Consider the following 7069-nt stretch of genomic DNA (forward strand, 5'->3'; position numbering starts at 1 on the left):
TGTGTCACCGTTCTGTTCTGCGTTTACTGCTTTCTGGTGAAGTTTACAGGAAATGGCTGTTCATGTAGATCATCATTTATAAGGATCCCATTCTTGTAAATAATGGACTTGTGAGAGAAATGTGTTTATTGGAAACCTAAGGGCAAAGAACATTTTCATCTAACAGAAAGTAGAGTGTGTTGCAAAGGGCATCAGTATTTAATGAAAGGGCCTGTCACTTCTAAATGCCATGAAAAACAAATCTTCCACCATTGTTAATCGATTAGATGTATTTAATGTCTTAATGAGTAATACATTATGTATTGTCCCAAATAATTATAAGTCCCAGATGTGGGACAGGAGTGTTAGCAGGAGGGCAGGGTATGCGGCTTACTCATCATAATTGGCGGCACATGTGAAGCCTCCCCTGGCTCAAAAAAAAAAAAAAAAAAAGTTGAAAATGGCTGTGAAAAGGAAAGATAACATAAACCTGATTGTGTGTGAGAATGTGGAAAAACAAACAAACCCAAAAAGTGGCACCAGGCAGATCTTCCGTTCCAAGGTAGTAAAGGTAAAGCTACTGACTGGGGATCTCCTTATGGGCTAGCTTCTTGTGGGCTCCACAGCCACCAGAGCTGCAGCCACAATCTACTTGTATTTAAAATCAATGGCATGGCAGCGCTAGTCCAAACCCTGCCTTCACAGAACCGACAGCAAACAGGTGACTCCCACAATGCCATCTTGCAAGTCCTAGTGAAATGAACAGCATGTACAAACAACTTACGGTAATGGTGGGCCCCAGACAAACCACCAGCATCCTGGCTAAAGCTTAAATTTTTAAAGATATGACCTAAAACGTATAAGCCCCAAGAAATCAAGATAGACGCCTATTACCTGTTTGACCTGTTGCCCTCTGGACGGCGCTTCAGGTCAGTCAAGCCTCACACGACCAGACTAACCAACAGCTTCTTCCCCTGGGCCATACGGACTGCTAACAAACACTGACACCGCCCCACCCTCTACCTCAATACAACTGTGCAATTCCGCTGTGCACTTTAAGTAGTTTTTAAAGACCATATTATTGCACAAGTTTTACTTTATATTTAAAATGTGTCTTCTTTTTAAATTTGTATTTTATTGTATTTATTATATTTTATTGTATCTATACCCAATGTCGTGTGCCTTATTTGTATTGTGTTCCACAGTGCACTGTTGTTGCAGACCACCCACAATTTCGTTGTACCCCACCGTGCAATGACAAAAGTCTATTCTGATTCTGATTCTGAAATGCTGTACTGGTTTCCCCATCCAGACTGTGTTAAAACTAAGCACTAATTTCTTCAGTTGGTCAGTCAAGTGTTAATCAGAGAAACCCTCTTGGACTGTGAGAACCATTGAAAATCAAGTCAGCTGCTCTCATCTTTTATGGTTTCTATACAGTTAGATGGGACTAACTGGTCTCATTTGTCTTGGCCTGCTGGTCTGCTGTTTCTCAGAGCCACTTGTGCCTGTGCTATACTGTATGCTCAGGCTCCAGGCAGGACACCATGTTGCACAGCTGATTCCTTCAAATGCATGGAAGCCTTCCCTGTATTTTTGCATTTTAATTTTTTCATATCCTCACCTAAAATATTTGTCTGAACACACAGGGCAAAAGATCTGCATGGTGCTCTCCAGATCTGAGTGACTTTAGTTAAAGTGACTTTTATGCTTCTAGATATTGATTTTGTTTGATGAAGTGGTCAGATTGCAGTATTCTTCTCAAATGAATACAATGAGAATACCTACTATTTAAAACACAGGCTAGCCAGGTGTGAACTGTGTATTAGATATGCTTTGAAAACAGGCAACCTCAGGTTAAAAAAAAATACTTGCACATGTAAGTATTATTGTTTCATATATTCTGAACTTAAATGTGTATGACCACAATCTCATGATATGACTTCTACTATTCAGGGGCTGCCTTTCTAGATGTGATTCATCAACCAATGAATATTTTCACTAATAAAGCTGATCATGTATATCAGATGGGCTGTTTTAACAAAGTGTACTCCAATAAAAAAAGCATATCCCCAAATAAACTGCATGCCACAGCTAGAATGGAACTACACAGTCTGTTCAGCACATGTGCAGTGGAAGCAACTTCGAACATTCTTCCAGTGTTTATAAACAACACAGTTGCAAACAACTTCCCACACATGCTTTTAAACATACAAGATGATTTCTGCAAAGTATGTGTATGGAAAGTTTATCTTTTGCTTTATGGCTATGTCATTTTTCAGTTAATTGTCTATGAGGCAGAAAAAGTAGCTGTATGAGAATCATGCAAGATGAGAGCTTGGGCTGTGACAGTGCATGATTCTGTCTGGTCATTATTTTTTTCTCATAGCAGACATCTAAAATTTATTTTCAGGTAATCATTACATTACATGCATTTAGCAGACGCTCTTATCCAGACCGACTTCCATCACAGTAGAACATAAATGTATCCATTCAATTTAAATGGGCAACAGTGTCAGACCAGGCTCACAACACTCCAAACCAGCGTACCAAACCAGTAAGTGTGAGCATAACACTATTCAAGTCATACCACAAGTTAACTCTGACGCTCTGACAAAAGCCAAGTATACTACGATACAACACTGCAAATTTCAAGCTCCAGACGGCTCTAGGTGTCCATTCATTCCTGCTACCAGACTCACTCCCCCCACCACCAACACCATCCATAACCCTATCCCCATTTCCATACACACAAACACTCTCACATACACCAGTGAGCGAAGAATCTATTAAAATGGCATGCAGCATATTTTTATTGCCACTGCAGATTCTAAACATGCAGTTCCACTCAGTATTCATTACAGCCTGTGCTTAGGATATTTACACTGAGCCCCTTTGTCACACAGTAATTTGGAGTATGAATAAAGTCTCTGCCTGTGGATACAAAGAACTTCCCCCGTTACAGTGCTGAAACTGACTCTGCAGCATGCTTTCAGCACTGTCTGTACAGTGGATTATTCTCCACACCCATCTGCAAAACAGATGTGTTACGCTGTGTCACATGAAGTGTGTCTGAATAAAAGTGACACTGACAGAGGGAAAGTCAGACTGGGAATAATGGTAGCAGAGCAGTTGCTGCCTTACTCAGTCATAACATTTGAAAAGTTTGGATTTGATGCATTGTTTTAAATCTTCTGGGGGAAATATAGAACAATCAGTGGTAAGGACTATTAATATAATATATTAAACACAGATTGCAGTGTGAATTAGTTTCACTAATGCTTATGGTACATTAATGAGTAGGATTCTCTCAGAGATAGGATCACTGTGGAAATTAAATTATTCAGTCTGAAAGTCTTGTTCTGTAAACTCACTCCTATCAGCGACAGAATTACAGCTATGCCAGTCATGTCTTAATATTGTCATTCCTGTCCAGCCTGCTTTACACTGACCTGCCTTTGCTGCATATGTGCCATTCTAAAACAATATGCAGTTCCATATATTGAGGAAGTGCATCTGACCTCAGAAAATCTTTAGAGTTCAACTTTTCTGATGCCACCTAAAACAACCTATCTAAATCCACCTAAATATGTTTGTTTGTTAACTGTGAACAAAATCTTGCTACCTGACTACCTTCCAAAACACTTCCTTTTTTCCTGTACACATGATGAACACTCACTTCTGCTTGACTCATCCACCCTAGGGCCCAACCCTCTATAACAGTGTTTCCCAATCCTCTCCTGGAGGACCACTTGTCCTGGATGTTTTAGATCTCTCCCTGCTCCAACGCAGCTGATTCAAATGATCAACTTGTTATGAACTCCTGAAGCTGCTTAATAACAAAGTGATCATTTAAATCAGCTGTGTTGGAGCAGGGAAAGATCTGCAACATGCAGGACAAGTGGTCCTCCAGGAGAGGTTTGGGAAACACTGCTCTATAAAATGTGAGGTCATAACATCAGCTGCAGTAAATTTGCTGAGGAGATACCTCTGGCTAACTTCATGTGTAGTTAACACACAGTTGATGCAGGTTTGATCTGAATCTCTACCTTCAAAGTCTCTGCATGACTGCTGGGGCCTAGAATCCGGACATGAATCCCTGCATATTACACTGCCATTTCACTTAATACTTTAATTCTGCACAAACCTTTAACTTCATACAGTGAAATACAGAGTACGCCAAATAGAAAACTGAACAATCCGTTCCTTTGTATTTTCTTCTCATTCATGTATTTTCATCTCAAAGTGCATTATGGGCCATTTGCAAACCCAAATCCAAGTTTGAAAATCCAAACAAAACAAGACTTTCATGTCAGGGAAGTGTGCATATCTCATTCAGCCGAACGTTTTGAGAAGCCTGATGACAATCTTATTTAGACTGGAGGCAAACAGAGGGAGCAGCCACATTCTATAAACGTCCAAGGACATGCTTCCACTTATGCACAAAGCATGGAAGCAATTACTTTACTTTTATGAAAAGGTCACTGATTTCAATATATAGCTAAATTTAAACTCCAAAATATGAGGAATACATAGTACACATCAAATGTACAACATACACTTACAAAATATAACTGTTGTTTTGATTTTCATTGGCAATTTTTTTTTCATTTTTCTAGACTATATGCTTACAGTTACATATTGCAAGAATTGACATATTTAAAGATAAATGTGGTACATTTTCAAGGTATTTGAAATGTATTCTGTAGTTTTCTTTTTTTAATCTTGCATTTGAAACATTTACCGTATCTGAAAAAGACTTAAGCTCTCAAGTTACTTGCATAAACTACAGTAATGTGTTACATTTAAAGCATTCCTTTGATGAATTTCCCTTCAGAGATGAAATGGTACTGCAGCAGAACTGTTGAAATGTGAAGAACAGACTACTCATCTTAGGCTTGTCAATGCCTGTTTTCAGCACTAAACTTATGTTATGTAATAGTAGTATGTATTATGTCTGGTAAAGGCACCAGTCATCACAAAAGAACAAAAGACATTGAAGTGAATTGTGATTACATGTTTTCTTATACAGCTTACTCACTGCATAACAAATGTGTTCTTTGATACTTTGTTCCATTGTTATAAGGTCACAGCCTACCTCCCTGGCCTGGTTTGAGAGAAACTAAGGCCTCATTTTGGTGTTAGGAATGTAACATGGGCTGTGTCATCATGCTTTCACATTTTTGAGATCCAAATATCAATATGGTCTTCAAGCCACAGAAGTACAACATTGTTCTGATGTGCACAATTTGATGACATACACAATATCACCATTTTCACTGTCTGGGCACTTGCTATACAGAATAACACCCCAATCAGCAAAATGTTCTCATGATAGCTTTTTATAGAGCTGTGGTCCTGGCAAGCCATGACAGTCTCAGCAATATAACATGCCTCAACAAAACTTTCTGTAATAGTAGCATGTGGTGTGGCGAGCGAGCGAAATAAATTTAGCACGCAGATTAAAAGCATTGGAAATCTCCAAGCCTTTTACATACTGTATGGAATGTATTGTAGCCTTGGGAAATGCCAAGCATATGAATAAAGGTAGCAATCAGAGTTGTGCTCTCTGTATTTACCAGAAGCTGAGGCTTGTGGGAAATGTACAAGTGGAGCTGTCTATCCCTCTGTGGCAAATGAGAAAAGACAACACAGATATCTCATAACATTGACAGGCAGCAACCACAAAAGAGTTGTGCGGTACAGAGTATTTTTGTGACACATCCAACAATTTATGCTCTGTACCATCAATTACAGACCAGGATCTTGCTGGTTTGTTTGCGGTCACTCCTCATTGCTTTTCCCATGCAACCCTTCCCATGCTTATGCTTATGACCCTTTCTCAAACCATGTCCTTCTTTATCAGCAGTGTAATTCCTCTTGTAAAAACAGTCAGAGAGGATGTCAGGTGCATTAAATATAGGTCAGGGTTTCTGTTGTACAACAGTAAATTAGCAAAGGCACTCAACAATGACATTGAAAGCTTGACCACTGAAAATGTTATGGAAACATCAGTAGGGGCAATTTATATGCAGGAAATATCAATAACATTCAAATGTAGGACACAAAAGCGTAGGAAAGGCTACAGAAACTGAAAGCGAATAAGGCATTAGGCCCTGATGAAATATAACACTCCTGTTGAAAAACACAACATGACAACATACTTCTCACACCATTTTGTTGGCCTTATTATGCTAAGCAGTATGGCATAGTTGTAAGCAGCAGGTCCTAAAGGTGGCCAGCTTGGTTTCCAGGTGGGACACTGCTGTTGTAGCCATAAAATAGCCCTCTGGATCATGTTGTGTGCTAAGCGAAGAAGTGATAAATATAGTAATATTAAGCATTATGCAATGTATACACCTGACTTCTACTTAAGCAATCCAGGGCAGAACAGTGCCCCACCTGGGAAATGAAACTGCAGCTGTCGAGTTGCAAATATCAATGAAATACTGTACCATTTCAATTTAATTCCCCTTCCAATCAAGACACATTCATCTTGCAGGTCCACATGTAGGAGCAGCTTATTACCTTCAGCTACATCAAAGTATCTTACATATGTTGAATGTTTATAATGGGAGTATACAGATGTCATAGTCTATGGGCTACACTTTTCAACCAGTGTTTACAACAGACAGAGGGAGGCTGATGATTCAAAGCGACACACTACAAGAGAAGGACATTTAAAGGACCATGACAGCTCAAGTTTTACACAGACAACAGAGTTATTCAGATTCAGGAAACAATAGCTGTACTGACTTTAACCTAGAAAACGTGGTCTCAGCCACCTGCAACTTCCATGGGAGGAGAAAATCATGTGGGGAAAGGAAAGGAAACAAAGTTAATAACATTTAACTCAATACAGAATAGTCCAGCAGACATGAGGATTGGTAGAAAATAAATACCATCCATAAACATAAAGATAAAGGATCCTGCTCTTAGGAAAATTTAATCTTGTCTCACCTAATTATCTGGAGTTGAATTTTATCCCTAGCCTGTATCCCAGTTACAACCCAGGCTCTAAACCCTAACCAGAACCCTATCCCTGAACCCAATCCCTAACCCCAGCCCTGCCCCTGAACCCTAGAAATCA

The sequence above is a fragment of the Megalops cyprinoides genome, chromosome 5 (assembly GCF_013368585.1).
Source record: "Megalops cyprinoides isolate fMegCyp1 chromosome 5, fMegCyp1.pri, whole genome shotgun sequence".
NCBI lineage: Eukaryota > Metazoa > Chordata > Actinopteri > Elopiformes > Megalopidae > Megalops > Megalops cyprinoides.